This window comes from Taudactylus pleione, unplaced genomic scaffold (genome assembly GCF_031769625.1).
Source record: "Taudactylus pleione unplaced genomic scaffold, aTauple2 ptg000092l, whole genome shotgun sequence".
In the NCBI taxonomy this organism is placed as follows: Eukaryota; Metazoa; Chordata; class Amphibia; order Anura; family Myobatrachidae; genus Taudactylus; species Taudactylus pleione.
The window spans coordinates 12,756,885-12,777,988 of NW_028284494.1; positions in this window are offsets into that span (position 1 = coordinate 12,756,885).

A 21,104-nucleotide genomic window follows, 5' to 3' on the forward strand; every position below is an offset into this window, starting at 1 on the left:
TAGCCAAACTTCTATCAACATTGTTTTCAATTGCATGTTCTTAATCACTGATCAAGGCCTTCATGTTTATCATTTCCATAATTTGCAAAATACATAATCATTGATTTTCAGATTAGATAACAACAAAAAGTATTAGTTTAAGATAATGACAAATGGAACGATAATGGCTTAAATGGAAGACAATTACTATTTTTCATACATCACAGGTTTAAATATTGAGTTTTCTAAACATTTTATTTGACATATTATATAAAAAATTTGGCAGAGAATATATTATTATTATTATTATTATTATTATTATTATAATTATTATTTTAGTATGAGTTGATAATATAATAATGCAAAGAAACATATACAATCCTTTAATAAAGAACTGTTTCATTATGTTTATGACATACAGGTATTTCTGATGATCAATGCCCAAATCAAGGGGCTTATGTAATAGGTTGCGAGCAGTAGCCACTGCAGACACTCCTGCAAGTCTTCCCGTATTTCTAAAGTGTCAATCATTTTAAAGGAAAAAACCAAGCTGGATTTGCCTTCAAAATGATTGCCGCTTTAAAAATATGTGAAGACTCTCAGGAGTTCCTCCACCGGCTGCATCTTGCAACCTATTACATAAGCTCCCAAGTATTATAATGGAATATCTCAACAAGCTGCAAGAACCTACAGTATATGTATAACACCATACTCAAATTCTTATCTAGCTAATGCATACAGCCACTTAATCTTTGGGTGTATTGTTGTAGAGTAGCTCCTTGTACATAGCATTCAAGCTCTACAGTTTAAGTCAGACCTCTTGGTGAATCTACATCTCCTAAGAGTAAATATTGTACTCTGATGTATGTCAATGCTCAGAAATAATTCTGTCAGTTTAGAGCTGAAAACTGGAGATGTTCAAGTACATTAGATAGAATCTTATCCAATCTTTTAAAGCAGATCACTTTACAAGGACTTTTGGATCTTGAAGCACTCTATATGATAAAACAAGCGTACAACTTACAGAGTAAGTATAGGTTGTGTCAAAAAAATTATTATAATAAAAAAACAATTGTTTGCTAAACACACAATGGGGGGCTATTACTAATCAGTGGTTTGGTAAGCACACAGATTGCATGTAGTTTCTAAAGCCAACACCGGATTTGTTAGCAGATTGTAAACCCATAAACACCTTTCCAAACTGTAAAATATAAAAAATGTTGCTTACATTCTGTAAGAGCCTAGCCATACTGTTTCCTGATAGGAGATGTGTGGTACCACAGATTTATTATAGCTGTTATAGTGTGATGAATAATACAGGTCCAATGTTATCTGGTTGTGGGTAGTGGGTTAACAGTAGTCTGCTCTTGCCTGGGCTCTGTCTTCAGCAGCACTTTTGTTTCCTCCTGTCTCCACACCAGAACCATTCTTCCACCAGACAAAGTAAATGCACAGTCAGGTTAGCCTGCACAAGAATTAAATATTTCATTTATTTGGCCCCAGCTGTAGAGACAGACTAAAGGTGGGGTAGGTGGCACAGGGGGTGAGTAGCCAGGGTCCCTCTCTCTCAGGGGGCTCCCCTGTTGGAGCTGCTCCAACCAGGTCTGTTGACAGGGTGGTTCAAGGGCCACGAGATTCTAAGTGGCCCCTGCCACTTGTTCCCCTGTGCAAGGCTGGTAATTGTGACCACTGCAGTAATCGTCAGGATGCAGAGATGGCGGGGCCGGGAAGCCCTTTACAGGCACCTCCTTGCAAAAATGTTTTTTATTTTCTGGTGCAGCGCATGTGATGTCATGACATCTGCGCACTGAGGAATAGCAGAGAGAGTAGCATGCCGCTCCACCATGAGAAGGAGCAAGCAAAAGATCCAGCATAGGTAACTTTGGCTATGGAGAGACACAATGGGGGGATGGGATGTGACTGCTGCAGAGATACAGGGGGTAGCTGGGGCTGCAGCAAAGACATGGAGGGACTGTTTCAAAGACACGTGTGGTTTGTGGCTGCTGCAGAAACACAGGGGAGGCTGTAGCTGCTGCAGACATAGAGGGTGGCTGCTGCAGAGATACAGTGGGGGGGCTGAGGCTGCTGCAGACACATGCTGGAGAGCTAAGACTGCTGCTGACACACAGGGGAGATGGGGCTGGTGTATAGTAATGGGGGAACTGAGGCTATGGAGAGACACAGGGTGGATCTGCTGCTATGGAGAGACAGGAGGGGCTGTGGCTATAGAGAGACATGAAAGAGCTGAGGCTGCTTGAGAAACACAGGGGAGAAAGTGAGGCTACTTGAGAGACACAGTGGGATGAGACTTCTGGAGAGATACATGGGGGAAGGGGCTGGAGTATTTCCACAACTTTTAAGATTAGAAGGAAAAGGCTAGGGCACAATAATCTCCATTAAGACACCAATTGAAAAAAATATATCTGTTGTATGTTGATTACATTGGTTATATTCCTTTGTAAACAGATGTCTTTTGGACCATTTGATTGCCTACATAAATAGTAAATACAAACTTAAGTTATCATCCTTCGAGGGAGGATCTACTTCTTCAGAGGTTCCCCGTTGCAGAGATAACAAAAGACTCAAGATAACAAGATGACCAGCCTATACCTAGGGGGGAGGGATGAGGGGGGGCAAGAAAAACGAATTCCGGTTCCCAAGCCCTAATTCCGGGTCCCAAGCCCGGTTGCCAGCCCTAGCTCCAACCCAGCTTTGATGCTCCTATCCAGGGATAATACAGCTCATCTCCAGCCTCTGCCACCAGCAGCAGCTCTCTCTAAGCAGAATTGGTCCCTGTGCTGCCCAATAGGAGACTCCTGCTGCAGGAATGCAGGTTGGACCTGTGATGCTGCTGCATCAAGGAGGTGTGGTTGGGAGGAGGCACAAACACAGTGGACACAGCGAGTGGGCAGTGCGAACAAGTGGATCCTCCTGTTGTGCCCCAGGCCAGTCGAAGTAATAATCAAGCTTTGCCCAGCTGGATGGGGTAGCACAATGGTAATGGAGATTTATATGTGCACTAAGAGCCTGATTCAGACCGCTTTCGAGCGCATATCGCTTGAAAGCGGGTCGATGGTCAGGCAGTGCGCATGCGCAGCATGTGCTCTGCGCGTGTGTGAGCCCCGGAGCGAGTGAGAGCTTCACTCGCTCGGGGCTCGCAGCAAAATGGGTGGCTGTTGATGTTGATCGACAGCTTGTCCCGTTTTGTAGGCGGGTCGGGGGGGATGGCAGCAAAAATTGAGGCATTCCCAAAGAAACACCTGCCATTTGTGGGCGGCCCTACTGACATCACACATGATGTCAGTAGTGAACTTCCTGCTCTATTAGAGCAGGAAGTTCACTGGGGCTTGCGGTGGACGAGACCCTATCACAAGGGTCTTGTTGCAAGCCCGATGATTGTGATAATCGCGAACATCGCCAGGCCACCCGTACAAGCTGTGGGCGGTCACCCACAGCTATGCGAGTGGCCTTGAGGTGGATATTTTTTTTAAAAAAATCCGCCCTGATTCAGAGCGAGCAGCGAGCGCTCGCAAATAGCGAGTGCCTCTGAATAAGGTCCTAAGGGCCTGATTCCGACCCGGTCGCGAGCGCTATGCACTTGCAACTGGGTCGATGGTGGGCTAGTGTGCATGTGCACAATGGAGCCGGCGCCATCGTGCGCAAGCGCGAGACCCAGATAGCGACGGGCAATCCATTGCTCCGGGTCTCGTACCAAAGGGGGCGTGCTGTCGATGTTGAGTGACAGCACGCTCCCCTTTGGTGGGCGGGCCGGGGGAGTGGCTGCCCAAATGGAGGCGTTCCCATGTGAATGCCTTCGTTTGGGGGCGGCCCCACTGACATCACAAGTGATGTCAGTGGGAGAGATTTCGGCTCTGTTAAAGCCGAAATCTATCTGGGGCTTGCGGCAACGAGACCCTATCACAAGGGTCTCGTCGCAAGCCCGATGGTCGCGATGGTCTTGACCATCGCGACCATCTTCCTGGCCACTCGCTATAGCTGTGGGAGGTTGTTCTTAAAAAAAATAACCCAGCCCTGATTCAGAGCAAGCGCTCTGTCAGAGCGTCCGGCTCTGAATCAGGGCCTAAGGGGGTCATTGAGACCCGCTCGCGAGGGAAGTTCGCTCGCAAGCGGGTTGATGTTTGGCGAATGCGCATGCGCATGACGGAGGGAGCTCCATCGTGCGCATGCGCGAGACCCGGCGAGCGATGAGAAATACGTCGCTCAGGGTCTCGCACCAAAGGGGGCGTGCTGTCGATGGTGACTGACAGCACACCCCCTTTGGTGGGCGTGCCGGGGGCGTGGCGGCCAGACGGAGGCGTTCCCACTGACATCATTACTGATAGAGCCAAAATCACTCCTGGCCTTGCAGCAGCGAGACCCTACCACAGGGTCTCGTCGCAAGCCCGATGGTCGCGATGACCATCGCGACCATCTTCATGGACGCTCACATAAGCTGTGGGTGGTAACCCACAGCTATGCGAGCGTCCATGAGGACACTTCAAAAACAGGTAGGAGGGCCCTGATTCAGAGCGAGTGCTCTGGTCAGAGCGTTCAGCTCTGAATCAGGCCCTAAGTTCACAGTAAATGAGATGCAGTCTCACAATAACTGGTAGCTTTATAATTAATAAAAAATATATATACTGTATATATTTATGGTTTTTATACTATAAATGTAAGATTGTAAGGATGCTATAAATCTAATAAATATATCTTATAATATTCTTACAAAACTACACACAGTGGGCCATGATTCAGCAAGGAAGGCAGTTGCGAATACGCACGCAATCGGTCGATTAGTTTGCATTGCACATGCATATGCATTGCAGTGCACCTGCGCGAACTAGAACTTGCTATAGGAACTGCGTTTGCAGAGGCTATGCAGGAATTGTCATTTGTGGGTGGTGACAGGGGGGTGGTCGGGCAAAAGCAGGTGTGCCAGTACGTTGCAACTCCGTGGAGGGGCGTGCATAAATTAACCACTTCATGTCCATATGCAGCCAGAGGCCTCATAGCGTGAGCTGAAGTTAGCAATTCCTGAGTGAAGTCTAACCTGCCTTAACTGTGTGTATGGGTCCGATGTTACTCGATGTTACCGATTATTTCACTATGTTGCCCGAGTATACAGATGTGAGTAAAGGGAAGTGGGCGACTTTGTCAGGCTGCGATCGCAATGCGAATGCAAACATTTGCATTTCACCACTGATATTAGCAACTGCGTAGCGTGCGTATTAGCAGAATAGCGATCCTTGATGAATCAGACCCAGTTTTTTTAGTACAAATTCTAAAAATCTTACCGAATAACTGGGTATCCACATAAACCTAAAATAATATGTATTCTGCTAGCATTCTAGGGGGTAAATTTACTAAGAATCGAGTTTGGGTGAGTTTGGGTGAGTTTGCAATCTCACGTGAGTTTAGGCATGTTTTTCATTTCGCAAATTTACTAAAGACAAACTCGAGTAAGTTTCTAAGTGAGTTCTCTCTTTTCACTGTTAACACTCATGTTTGATTGCAAACTCGAAAAAACTCACCATCGTCCAAATTAGGAAGTACTTTACATGAAAAACATGCAACTCGCGAATTTACTAAGAATCAAGTTTCCAATCTCATGTGAGATTGTAGCAAACTCACTGTGAATTGAAGTTTCAAATAGACCACCTCCTGATCTGCAAGTTTGCCAGAAACATAAACAGATCAGTGTGATTTGTGTATGTTTCTGCCTGTATACCTAATATAGTGTTTTCATTAAAAAAAAAATGACATAGGGTCCCTCCCCAAAAGCCTAACCAGCCCCGGACTTGCCAGCTAGGCCTGGTTCCTAAAATTACGGGGAACAAAATGAGTAGGGTGTCAGGATACTGACACCTCCCTCTCTACCTACCCTAAGCCTAACTCTCCCTCCCCAGTGCCTGAACCTAACCTTCACCCCTAGTACCTGAACCTAACCTCCCCACACACTAAACCTAACCCTACCCCCTAGTACCTAACCCTAACTTCACCTCTAACGCTAACCCTTCCCCTAACCCCACTACTTACCTTTGGGACTTCAGCGGTCAAGATGCCAGTGTAGGGATTCTGACAAGTGTCGCGATTCCAGCGCTGGTATTCTGAGCGGCAGAATCCCCACGTTCGGGATATTACCCACACCCCCCCTGTACATTCCAGGAGAGTGGACAAGTATGAGCCCAGCTTACTCAGCATCAGACCCAATCCTCTGTTGGGGCTGAAAGAAATTATTGGGCTCCACACCCACTGTAAATATACTGTCTTTTACAAGAGTTGCACTCTGCAATAAAACAAATATTGAATAGTGAACCCATAATAAAATAAAGATAGTGGACTAAATCAATGTAGCTTAGGTTGGGTAAAAAGAAAAGTAGAACAGAGTAACTTATGAAATTACCTGGGAGGACATACAAAACAATCTTTAGACATTAAAGGCTGTGGGGAGAAGATGTGGCAGGGTCGTAACTACCCGTTGACCAGTATGGCACTTGCCAGGAGCACTAGTCAAGGAAGGAAACTCCCAACGGACACCAGGAAAGGCTATCTGTGAATTACTACAGCCTTGTCTTTTGGTCTTAGCTCCTGGAGCCTCCATGATGTTGTAGTCCAGAAGTGCAGCACAGAAGACGTAACAACATTGCAAAGTGTAGCAGTATGTTTGTACAGCCGTACTCACAGTTACTGTACAAACACACAGTATCATGGATGGAGCAGAACTTGAGCGGAGCATACAGAGGACCAGCCGGTCATGTATTAGGGTAGCAGTGCAGCGATACTGTGGTATATGCAGGATATATTGCACAGACTCTGAAGCTAAGTGGAACATGTCCGTGTCTTACTGTGGCGCTCTAACACAGTAACAAGATGCCCATGCCCAGATGATCAAACGTCGGCCATCTTGGTAAAGTAGAATGCTTTACAAATTGCAGTATGCAGTAACGCACTCAATATTTAAAAAACCCTAACCTAAAAGTGGTCTCATTCCAGCATAGATGAAATCTATATTACTTTTATTATTACCCTCTATTTATGAAATGACAGCATAGTACATGGGCTATAGTTCATTACGGATCGCTATTGCGCACGCAGGTCTGCTGCGAAAATATGCTAAGGACTGCAATCGCAAAGCTGTCGCACAGCCAACATGAGACACCCACTACAACTATCTCACATCCGTAATATCTCGCAGTCTTGAGTTCACATCGAGTAAGATCGGCCCCTAACGCACAATTACAGCAGGTCTGACCTTATTCAGAAATTCCTAACCTCGTCACAGCTGCATATGCCGTCTCAGTGGCTAATTTATACACACCCATGAAACGGCGTTCAAATGGACAGGCATGTTTATGTTTCTCCTACCACCCTGTCACCACCCCCAAACGCTGACCACCTGTCATTCACTCTGTGATGGGTGCCTGTGCTCTGCGTGATCGCAATTCAGCTGCAGCATACGCAGTGCGGTGCATATGCAGTACGCACCATCGGCCGATCTGCGTGCGCTGTTTCAGTCTGATCCGTAATTTATCAGGCCCCATGTGCAATGTCAGGATACAGCAGGTAACAATGGTGCTGCCCAACTGAGCTTGCAGTCTAAGAGGTGTTGGGGACAGCTGATAAATAAGGTAGCAGAATAATAATTACAGCTGTAAATCTAACGTCTAGCATCATTAGGCACATGACAATACCGGTCGCTGTGACAACTAGTACCTGACTGGACCGATCATTGAATTATTGGCATTCGTAATTAATGTTTTCATCAATAAAAGAAAAATGTTTACTAGGCGGTGAGAAGAAAAAAATAGCAAAAAAGCAGGAAAGACAAACTAACTGGCTTAAACCTATTTGGTCCAATGCATGTGGCAATAGAAAGGATGATCAATACACTTTGAAGACAGGTAAGAAGTGAAAGCTTAGGAAGCTAAGATAACAGGTTAGGGAGTGTATTGTTTGCCTTCTGGCGCCAAGGAGTATTCAAGAGATTAAAGGTCCCAAATCTTTCATTCATGGCATTTCAAACTGACCATCATAATACGTTCATTAAATCAGTGACAATGGAACAAAAGAGTTTGTGTTTTGAAAACTGTTTCCTAGAATAAGTTTTCTAATTGGTGTAAGCTTATTGCAAGCAATTAGGATGTGTTTGACTATGTATTGTGACTTCAAACACTTTACACAATGCACAGCCCACCCACCTGTAGAGCCATGTGTTCCCATTACAAAGTTGTGGCTCTATATATGATCTGCCCATATTTGGGATATACTGTATGCTTTGTGTAGGAATTCCTTTTTGGAAATTGTATTAAAATACAGTATTCTCCTATTTTACATGGTCATTTGAAGATTGAAAAGGGGTAGAACAGTGGCCCTGATTCAGAGTGTTCGCTCTGAATCTGGGCGTTTTTTTTTTTTTTTTGGTGCGGCCTTCTGGCCACTTGCATAGCTGTGGGTGTCAAGACCATCGCGACCATCGGGCTCGGGTCTCGTGGCCGCAAGCCTCAGAGAGCTTCTGGCTCTAATAGAGCCGGAAGCTCTCCCACTGACATCACTGGTGATGTCAGTGGGGCCGCCCAGAAACGGCAGGCGTTCGCATGGGAACGCCTCCGTTTGTGAAGCCACCCCCCCCGCCACGCCTACAAAATGGGGCGAGCTGTCGATCAACATCGACAGCCGCCCCCTTTGTAGTGAACAATGGAGTGAGAGCTTTTTGCGCTTGCTCCGGGGTTCGCGCAGTGCGCACGCCTTGTGTGCACACTGGGCCACCATTGACCCACTTGTGAGTGCATTGTTACATCTGACTTCAGTAGAAGGTTAAAAAGCTAGAATTGAAACGGCCAAGGGTCTTGTGGCTACTGAATGAATGGGTTTTTTTATTTTTATATATATGTAAGGCGCTGCGGAACACTTGTGGCGCCATATAAATAAAGGATAATAATAATAATATATATATATATATACGTATGTGTGTGTGTGTGTGATATACAGTACATTCACACAAAAATAATGTCAGTGTTGCAACTGCACTATTACAGGTGAAATGCTAAAGAAGTGAAAATAGATGATAAGTGGATAGTGTATAATGCTATGTAATTTGAATGTAAGGTAAACATTCTATGTGACTAATAGGAGGTTCTGGACCTTATTCAGAGTCGGTCGCGAGCGCTGAGCGTTCGCAACCAACTTGATGTTGGTCCACAGGGCATGCGCACGACGGAGCCTGCTCCGTTGTGCGCATGCGCGAGCCCCCGCTAACGACGGATCACCTGTCGTTAGCGGGCTCGAAGCAGACGGAGCGAGCTGTCGATGTTGATTGACAGCTCGCTCTGTTTGCTGGGCGGGCAGGGGGCGTGCCCGGCCAAACAGAGGCGTTCCTTTCGGAACACTTGCCGTTTTCTGGGCGTCACAGAGCAGGAAGCTCCCTGTGGCTTAAGGTTGACGAGACCCTACCCTAGGGTCTCGTCGTAAGCCCCGATGGTCGTGATGGTCTTGACCATCGCGACCTTCTCCCTTAGCAGTCGTTAGAGCTGTGGGTGTTAACCCACAGCCTAACGACCGACATGGAGGCGGCCGTTCTGGATGCAAGCAGCCGCCCTGTTGCTGAGCGACGGCTTGCATCCTACGACCGCCTCTGAATGAGGCCCTCAGTGTGGTAGAGAGAATTGGAGGTGAGTGGGTCCTTTATTGCTGCCTTGTGCTAAGAGGATGCTGATTATTGCTTTTTTGTAACATTTCCACCATAGTAGCCGCTTTGTGGGAGATTATTGATATCTCTTGCATTCTCCATTTTCTTGTTTTCATATTGTCCATGAGTGGATACTAAATTAATGATGGTTTTATTGAGGAGGGTAGAGAGTATTTATAATTCACTGCTATAACTTACTTGCTGGTTATTAAGAACAAAAGTATGGTGTTCGATATGAACGGTCTGTCATGGAAATATCACACAGGAGATTTGTGTGTTGAATGATCAGAAATGTATTTTTATATCTTATTACTGGTAATGACAACAATTTAACATTTCACATTTTAGCCAAGAAACATTAACCTGTTAGTCACGTTTGTTCATTACTATCCAACATGTACTAATCAATTCAGATCATAGGTCTATAAATCTTCAGAATGCTGTATCTCAAATAGAGATGCTTGAATCCAGAGAAATTCTATTTGTGACAATTTGCTCCAAATTCGCAAATCACATATCAAACTGTATTAATTTAGTACTTTTTTTTTACAGTGAGTCGCGGTTCGCCTTACATAGTTTTTGTTGCATTCATATTAAGACAACAAGGAGGTCAATGGTAAATTGCTCAAACTGTCACAATGGAAATTGCTTCTGTTTTACACTAGTGCTTATATCTAGTGCCCACCACCCTGTCTGGTGCACACCTGCTTCCAGTCTTTGGAGATGTTTCCATAACATAGGAGTGCACCTTGGGTTTGCAGGCAGGCAGAAAAATCTGAAGAGACGTACTGTGCACAGGTGTAATCATCCGACCATTTCAGAACTTCCCTTTTAATATTGATAGTAATGGAACATTCATACTTGCCACCATCAGCAGGTTCCTGTCTGGAAGGTCCAGTTGGCCAGCCCCGTCCTCGTCTGGCAGGTCCAGTTGGCCAGCCCCATCCTATATGATGGTATGCCTTTATTCCCATCATGATCCTTGCCCTTCACCTAAGAAATGGTGGTGGACAGTGGGTTGTAGCAGAGTTGCCCACTATTCTGGAAACTGGCAGACTCTCCCTAAATTTGGGAGTCTCACAAAAGTGTCGGGAGAGTGGGCAAGTATTATTTTTATTTTATTACATGTGACACTTTTGTGTGTGTGTTTGAAACCTAGAAATGCGCTTGGATACATCGCTCAGTACAGCTTGCTCCCAGAATCTTCCTCTTGAAACTCATGGTGAGTCATACATCACTCTGTGGCTGTCACTATTTTAGGAACCAATATCTGTTTGGGGCCCAAAACTGGACGTCTCAGTCCTTGTACGTTCATATGTACTGATGTACACAAGGGAAGGGCTATGTAGCAGCATTTGCGTCCACCTCTGAATTAGACCCAAAGGCAGGAGCGTATTTATAATGGGTGCAGGGTGTACGGGGGCACACGGCCCCTGGGTCCAGGGGGGGCCCGCACTGCACACCCTGCACCCATATAATACTTACCTCTCCGGAGTCCCACATCGGCATTGGTTTCTGCGCTGTAAAAAATGGCTAGAAAATGGCCACTGCTATTTTCCCGTTTTTGCACATGCGCAGTACAGAGAAAATGGCCACTGCGCCCATATTTCTGGTGACCTGCGCATGCGCTATAGACTGTGCTTAGAGTCTATAAGTGCGGCGATGGCCGCGCACCACTCAGTGCGCAGCCAGCCGCTGGACGGAGAGGAGAGGGCCCGTGACGGAGACTGCACACGGGCCCCCTCCTCTCTAGAAACGTCCCTGCCCAAAGGGGCATATTAATTAAAGTGCAGGTTTTTAGAAGTGGAGATGTTGCCCATAGCAAACAATCAGATTCTACTTAACAATTATCTAGCACCTTCTAAAAACATGTACTTTAGTAAATATACCCAAAAGAGTATAAGCCTAAAATAAAGTTAAGGTCTGTAACAATAAACTTATGTAAAATTGAACATATCCCCGTTTGCTGTGGGTACCTTGCATAAAAAAAATGTGTGCACTAAAATGCAGCTTTGTAGGGTTATACAAACTTTGCCACGAGAGGGTACCCCGCTACATAGAGCGCAGTCAGAACCAATCTTCCTGTTCTTGGCTTATGTTCTGTGATGACCACATTACTGAATAGGCCCATAATACTCACCATATGTTCTAATCTTGCCAGGTTAGACAACTGACTAATTCTGCCTCATTGCAAGACCCCCTATTAGTGGTGCTGGATATTTATTTTCTTTTGTTACCTCTGCCACTAAGAAGCTTTGGCAAAGACCAACTGTGAATATACATAATGGCAGGCACTTCTTATTAAAAAGGATTTCAACACTTAATAACTTGGCTAGCACCTTCCATTTATTTTTATTCTCAAACGTAGGTTTTTATAATTCTAGCTTCTTTCCGTGCCTTCCAGTCACGCCTTTATATCATAAAGCATTTATTTTTATTTACATTTTTGTGGGCTACAACTTAAAGCAGTGGACCCGAATCATATACTGTGGAGAAGATACCTAACAAATATACCTTAGTATTAAAGGACATGGATGAAAAGCACAGCATGAAGTGCATATGGTAAACCTCCCTGTTATATGCAATTACTTAATGCAGTGTTCCAAAACTGAGTGTGGGGCACTTGCAGGGATGTTACGGGTTGATGGTCCAGGACCAAATGAAATTATTTATGATCAATGTGATAGGCTGGTAGCTGCCATGAATAAAAAAAAAAATCTGAAACTCTAGGGCACCATGATTCAAAAAAGTTTGGGAACCACTAATTTCATGGATAAATCATGTTTATCTTTTTAGTTTCAAATATTCATCATTTATTTATTTTCTTGCATTAAGTTAACTTTCATTTCCTTTAACATAATGATATCTTCACACATTACTAAAAGGAATATAGTAATATATATCAAACAAAACCAGAAGCTCTTGTCTTACATAGGTTACTGAGAAAAGTCCTGGCTTAAAACTGCACATTCCCAAATTCATTACGGTGTAATGTCATTATATTAGAACGCTCTTTCTGAAATCCTCATAGGTTTAATTGATTTATTTTTCTTAATTGTAAAAGATAATAGTGAGCTCAGCCTAAACTTATTTGGCATGGAACACAGGAGACCAAGCGTATCTGTTTAATTTAATAAACCCTGCTAAGTGTCCATCTTATTTAACAAGGGAAAACATCTAAGAACCATCTTCATCCTTCTTTATCTACAAGAATGAAACCTTTCATCTGTATATATTGGAATAGGCTCGAATTCAGGAACAACAATGAGTTTTAGAAAACCGATTGAAATAAACGACGGGTAGGATTCGCACAGTTGACCGTAATCAAATTTGAAAGATCAGAAGCAGGAAATAGGTGAGGGCCATTCAAAATCTCAATGAAGCAACATAATCTAGGTGAGTTAAGATCACCTTTCAATTTTAGCAATGAAGTTACTGTAATTGCTACTAAATAGCCATACAAACACTTCAAAGGGAAATGTTTAGGATAGTTATGATAAAGTAACTATTTAGGGATTTATTCCCTTAGTGGAGGTTACATTGGCAAATGAAAGGGGAGCCCTGTACATCAGTGATTACAGCTCAGTACATCAGTGACTATGGAGGAGAAAGAAAATACATACCCTGTGTCGGAATCTGTATTATTAACCACCGGCCGCATGGCCGGCGGTTCAATTCCCGACAGCGGCATCCCGACATGGATAAAGATCCCGATCGTCCTTTAAGGTAAGGCAGCCTAATCCTAAATCCCCCCCTGTGGCTGTCCGCGCCCTGCGCCCGGCTTCCCTTCGGTCGGGAAGACTGGCGCCAGGCTGCCAGTGTAGGTAAAATGAAAGGCGCCGAGATTTTGAAGCCTGTCATTTAACCCTTGCAGGGATTAGACAGTCAGGTTAGCCAGCGATCGGGATTCCAACCGTCGGATTCTCGACTGTTTCCCCCTGTGTCCATTGCCTGACTGTGATCCTTCACCTGTCTTTGCTATTTTTTTTTTTAGAAATGTTTTTGAGAATTAGTAAAGTCCTTTCCTGTCCTCCCTCCCTCCCTTCCTCTTCAACTGCCTGGGGAAGCGGCTGGATTTCGGGAAACGAGTTGCAACTTGTGTGAGATTGTTATCCTTTTTTATGCTTTTGGGTTCAATTTCTACTATGGCTCTAACTGTGTGGAGTTTGTATATTCTCTTTATGCTTGCGTGGGTTTTCTTTGAGTACTCCGGTTTCTTCCCACACTCAAATATACTGGTAGGTTAATTGACTCCCAAAAAATTAACCCTAGTGTGTATGTGTGTCTACATGTGGTAGGGAATATGCGGTCTTATTCAGACCCGGTCGCAAGTGCTGAGCGCTCGCAACCGGGTCGATGGTGGCCCAGAGCGCATGCGCGAGACCCGGGTAGCGATGGACAAGCCGTCGCACCAGGTCTCGCACCAAAGACCATCCTCCTGGCCGCTCGCTATAGCTAAAAAGACCGGCCCTGATTCAGAGCAAGCGCTCTGTCAGAGCAACTGGCTCTGAATCAGGGCCATAGATTGTAAGATCCACTGGGGCAGGGACAGATGTGAATGGATAAAATTTGCTCTGTAAAGTGCTATATAAATAACTGGTAAAAAAAAACAACAAATAAAATAAATAAATAAATAAATAATGCTTTTTTGGCACATTTGGACTTTGGTACATCCCGGCCTTTTTCCTATCAGTCTTCTTATTCTTCATATTTTCTTCTCATTAACTTCCCACTTTATCCCCCCCCCCCTACCTCTCTATCATGCCAAACAAAACTAATTATAAGATCCTTTCTTTATTAATTAGAAGTGTGATTTACCAATTAAAGGTTGATGTGGTGGGGCATTAGTTTTGCTAATTTGTCCTTGAATCAAAACCAACCGGTTTACTACTTGTGTGTGGGATTTTCTCCTACTAGATTTTGAATGGGTTTCCACTGGGTGTTGAAGTTTCCTCATACACAGTAAAAATATCCTGGTAGGTTTCTGGCTCTAATATGGGTATGTGTTTGGGTGTTTATAATACGTACATTAGATTGTAAACCCTACTTGGAGAAGGAAGCAGTACACAGAGAAATGTTCTATGATTGTACAGAGCTACATTATATGTTTGATCGGGTTAATAATGCCAGCAGTTAGAATTCTAGCAGCGTAATCCCAACGGTGGAAATCCCGACACATGCATGTAAGTATTCTAACCCTTCCCCTAACCCTACCCCTTACCCTAACCCACTTTTTCCGCAACCTACCCGTAACCCTCTCTTCCCACAGCCTAACCATAACCCTCCCCCTAGTGCTTAATCTGAACCCCTAACCTGACATCTAACCTTGACCCTAATACTCACTCTCCGGATCACAGCTGTCTGGATTCTGGAGCCGGGATTCACTGCTGTTGGGATTCCTGCTCCAGGATTCTGACCGTCGGTATTGTGTGCATCGTAATGCCGACTACATCCCGTTTGACCTATATAACTAATGTGTAGTAGCCAATGGAATATTACATTCTAAGCAATCTGAAGGGGCTGAGAAAGAGAGATGGGAAGATTTCAGTATTATTAGAATACTACCTCCATACATCTAATTGTGGCCCCACATACAGTTCAGTAAGGTAATCACTACTCATTAGTTGCAAACGACAAAATCTTTTCAATCCATTCATTATCAGTTTAAGGTCTTCCTGAAGTCACATAATCCAATTGCATCAATAATGATGTTTCTGACCTCCTCTCTTTCTGGGTCCGGAGTTACACTAACAATTACAAATGAGAGGCACTGAATACGCTGAAAACTGTTTGCTGTTGACCTTGACTCCAGATAGAAACCCATTGTCTACTCAGCTTTACTTAACATACAATTCTTCAGCCACTAGAAAAGCCTATTGAAGAAGGTTTATTTTAGTCATTCGGCAATTAGCAATCCAGCAATCGCTTGTATCAACATTTACATAATTCCTCTGGGTTACAACAGGTACATTTATGTAAGAGGTTCCCATCTGTAATGCAAATACTTGAGGAACATGTGTCTGTTATATTGTACAATCCCGCTGCTCACACTAATTATATTTTCATGTGTGATGTTTGTGATTTTTAGAAATGTGAGATTATCAGATTTGGCATTTTCCGTCTACAGATTAAACGGACAAATAATAGAGTAAAAATAAAGGGAGGACAACCCGCATGGATCCTGGGAGTAACTGTAGGAAATAGGACAATTTGGGAAAGCCTTTTTTAATAGTTTTTTTTACTAATACTCCATTGATTACCTAAATAGCCTCTTCTGTGGGGTTTATGTAAATATCTCCACATATAACTCATCCACTTGGTCCACAAGGGGTCTGCTTGATTCCTAAATTTATGGTATCCTCCCCATGGTATTATGGCATGTTTAGTGTATTTTAGTGCTTTTTAGTAGCTTTGTACAGCAAACAGTGCTTTTAATAATTTGTTTTGACTTGTCTATAGTTGTGCATGCCTATGGATTTAAGAATAATCTATTTGTGCATAAAAAAAATATTAAATATATAATAATAATAATAATAATAATAATAATAATTAATAATAAATAAAACAATTATTTTAAAAAATTGGAAAGGGATGTTCACCATCAGCCAGGGGAAGGTGCGTAAATCTCTTCCCCCTATTAAACTGAAATCCCTATGGGCCTCTATCATTACTGGTATACAGAACCTCATAACATGATATTTGCTGTAAATGCAGTTCTACCCATCAAATCAGGACCTGCTGCCCCGCAACATACTTTGGTCCCTATTGAAAAGAAGGATGTAGGGGGGGTACTGGGTGGTGGATCCTAATGGCTCTGTTCTGAAGATATACATCCCATTTAAGTATAGATTTAAGTATAGATTTCACTTCCTGGAAAGATTCACATAATTAGCCAATAATCAGATTTTTAACAGATCAATTGACAATACAAAATGGATGAAAAAAAACCTTTTTTATGGTATAAATTGTTGCATTTGTCCAATTAGTCGTTTTTCTTTTTTTTATATTATTTGTAAAATTTATAGTACTGTATAATTTTACAATATTTAAAACAATGTTGCTCTGAATCGGGAAGCATTTCCCAGCAGGACCTTCCCAAGCAGATTCACCGTTGGCAAATCTCTAATGATTGCAGAGGTTAGAGGGTAAATTTACTAAAGTGAGAGGAGGGTTTAGAAGTGGAGATGTTGCCTATAGCAACCAATCAGATTGTAGCTATTATCTTCTAGAAGGTGATAATTAAATGTTAAGTAGAATCTGATTCTACTTAACATTTAATTAGCGTGCATTAGGTTGCTATGGGCAACATCTCCACTTCTAAAAACTCTCACTTTAGTAAATTTACCCCTAGGAGTTTGCAAATACCCTTTGCTGCTCTACACATATATGTGTCCCTCTGGGCCTTTGAAACACAGTAAGTTATTGGGTTAGATCTGAGCTGCTCAGTTTAATCACGTGTGACTTTGGGTATACAGGGAGATGGGTCAGTTTCTGTTGGGCTATATAGGGAACTCTGCAAAAACAGTTGCTTCAAATGAAGAGATTGTCTAAAGGACAGGAAGTTCTGGAAGGACTTTCTACCGGCTGTGATCTATAGCAGGGGTTGGAGATTTCTCATCCCGGAGGTAGGCAGATCTGTTTGTGGGTTTGTGAACACTGTGTCTAGAACACTGATCTATCATTGGCTTTGTAGTCAGGGAAGTACAGTACTTACTTTTTTTTAAGGTGGGAAAATTGTCAGCTATATTGTCCTTGTAACAAAAATGCATATGCCTGTTTATATCATTACCACTGAATGATTTGAATGCCTTAATCAGTGCAATACATTCCACATAGCTGTATATACGATGGGGTAAATGTAATATCCTGCGACTTGCAGGTATTGGCGAGATCCTGGTGAGTCTGGCCGATGTTTTAAAGTGGCCATCATTTTAACGGCAAAACAATATGTCATTGTATGTATTTTGTATGTGTCATGTCATGATACCCTCAAAGTGCAGCGCTGCGGAATATGACAGCGCATTATAAATAAATGATAAATAGGAATATCTTGTGTTGATATAAAAACAGAAGTTTGATCGTGGAGCTGTGCCATCGCTACATCGATAGAAGCAGAAACATGGTCCCTGGTGTACGTGAGTGTATGTGAGGCATACTACTACTACTGAGTGTACAATCTCTATTAGTGTAGCAGTTAAGCATGAATTCATTCAGCGAATGATGTGTAGTGTAATAAAAGGCTGTACACTTGACATGTGCTTCCTAAGCTGTCACTAACAATCATGAAGATCCACATCGTGGCAAACAAAACAAGGAGTTTCTGGTGTTAGTAGAAATTTGGGAGGGAGCACTATAGTGCACCGCAGATGGTACCTACCTGTAGCAATAAAAGGGACTCCCCTTCATCGGCAGCCAATCACAAGTAGCCATTGAGAGAAATCGTTTGTGATTGTTTCACTGAGAAACTCAGTGGCGTCTCTATAAGGGGTACAGCATGTACAGTGGCTCCCCACACCGCACACTCTGCACCTATTACCTTTACTTATAAAGTAGGTACCCGTGACATCACTGTAGTGATATATTAGGAAATATGGCAACGACAAAATATTGTTAAAACTATGGCGCATGTACAGAAGACTCTGACATAGTGCCAGAGCCTAGTCATTATCTGCGCACTCGCCTGCCTCATTTATTCCCCACAGAAATTTGCATACAGGCCCCCTATTGTCTTAAAACACCCCTGGGTTTACTTTTGGCACATTGGGACCAGTCTGCAAACTGATTTTCTGGATTTCAGACAAATTGCAGATTCAGCCAAATTGATTCATCCATATCTATCAATAATATGAACTATATGTGATGTACCCTAATCCGAAGATGTGATCTACACTAATATGAAGATTGCTTAACACATTCTGATCTATGCTGAGACCTTCCCAATTAAAGAAAAAACAACTAATAGGTTCTTTTGTATTTCTCTGATATCTGCGGCCGGCGGTTCAAATCCCGACAGCCGAAGCCCGGCAGAGGTGAAGATCCCAACTGCTAATTAGGTAAGTATCGCTAACCTAATTCCCTACCCTAACCCTAACTCTCCCTTAGGGTTGCCTAATGCTAACCTCCCCCTCCAAGTGCCTAACCCTCCTCTAAGTGCCTAAACCTAACCCCCCCTTCCCCGCAGCCTAAACCTAAGTCTCCCGGGGGAGTGCCTAACCCTAACCTCCCCCCGGGGGTGCCTAACCCTAATCCCCCCTTCCCTTAGTCTAAACCTAACCTCCCGGGCTGGTGCCTAACCCTAACCTCCCCCCAGGGGTGCCTAACCCTAACCCCCATTCCCTTAGTCTAAACCTAACCCTCCCAGGGGGTGCCTAACCCTAAGTCATCCCAGGAGCCCTAAAACCTAACCCTCCCCCCAGCGGCTGTTGGCGCCCGACATACCTTTGTTCGGTATTCCAGGCAGGGCCATCTCTACCTATAGGCTAAATGGTCAATTGCCCAAGGGCCCCAGGATTCCAAGGGCCCATGGCCGATAGCACCCCTACCCCCCATGCCCATAGTCGCTGTCGCAACCCCCGCTAGTGTCCCCCAGGCCCCAAGTTTAGAGCCCTACACAATTTATTATAGCAGCCAATGAGAGTCAGACAGACTGTCATTGGCTGCTGCACTTGAGTTCCGCCACTTATGAGCTCCGCATTCAGGCTCCCCCTGCAGAGGAGGAGTGGACAGCGGCGGTCATCGGCAGGAGCGGGGATCATGTACGTTGCTCTTTTTTTCAGTGTGTGCAAGGGGACACAGGGACTCTAGGAGCATAGTGGGGCACTACTGGGGTCACTATATAGGGGGGCCGTTACTGGGGACACTGTATGGGGATGGTGGCCGCTACTGGGGGCATTGTATAGGGGGGCCACCACTGGGGGCACTGTATGGGGAGGGCGGCTGCTACTGGGGGCAATTCATAGGGGGGATTACTACTAGAGGCATTGTAAAGGGGGATTACTACTGGGGGCAATGCATAGGCGGGATTACTGGGGCACTGCTTAGGGGGATTACTACTGGGGCCACTGCATAGGGGGAATACTACTAGGGACAATGCATAGGGGGATTACTACTGGGGGCAATGCATAGTGGGATTACTACTTGGGCCACTGCATAGGGGGGACTACATAGGGGGGACTACTACTGGGGGCGCTACATAGGGGGGACTACTACTGGGGTCACTGCATAGGGGGGACTACTACTGGGGGCACTGCATAGGGGGACTACTACTGGGGGTACTGCCTAGGGGGGACCACTACTGGCGGCACTGTATAGGGAGACTACTACTAGGGGCAATGCATATGGGGGACTACTGCAGGGGCCACTGCATAGGGGGGACTACTACTGGGGGCACTGCATAGGGGGACTACTACTGGGGGTACTGTGTAGGGGGGACCACTACTGGGGGCACTGCATAGGAAATTTGTTGCACTGTACATGTTCAGACTGTGACTTTTTTTCCGGTAAATGACTTGTGTTTTTCTGCCGATAGCCAACCCCCCTCCACCCCCTTCCCCGGCACAGCCTCCACCGATAGCATCCTATCCCCGGCAGCGGATTGTTTAATAGGGGCCCCAGTGCGTTGCTTTGCCCAGGGGCCTGCACTGCTGTTTAGACAGACCTTATGCCAGGCGTCGGGCTCCCGGCGTAGGTCTAATAACATTCATTGGGATTTCGACACCTGTCATTAGTACCTTGCCGGGATTAGATAGTCGAGAAGCTGGCGGTCGGCATTTAGACCGTTGGCTTCCTGACTACATCCCCTGTGAGTTACTTTCAGGACATATTATTGCTCAGAAAAGCAACAGAAGAAACAATGTTACCAGTTCTAGATCTTTTTTTTAAAAATGCCTTTGGCAGTTTAATTGTTGTCAACCAGTGGTTTGTATCCACTTCTCACTGGCTACTTTTAAAAAAATAAAACAAAAAAAAAATGATGAGAGAGAGATATACAGAGGGAGAGAGAGAGAGGGAAAGAGAGAGAAGAAAGGGGGAGGGAGATATGGATGTGAATGGATGTGTTTTTTCCGTTAAGTCACCCATTTGTTTTATTATTCCCTTTTGTTAATTTAACTTAATCCTAAACCTAGAAATAAACATTCTGACACATATATATGGAATTAAAAGAGGTCACAGCTAGAGTTTATTGATCAAATTGAAATTTTAGAATAGGTGGCAAGAAGAAAGCAGTGCTCCAAGGCCACAACCCGATGGATACCAATACTAAATAATAGGGGCTGACCTGGGGCAGTACCATCCTCCCCTAATTGACACAGCATTGGCCCCTCCCTTGGAACAAAGACCAGGTCTCCCCTTTAGGCGGTGACAAACTGGCCGCTCTCAAAGGAAAGATGCTACCACAGGCACTCCTGCGCTAATAATAGGCCGCCCAGGAGCACTGCTT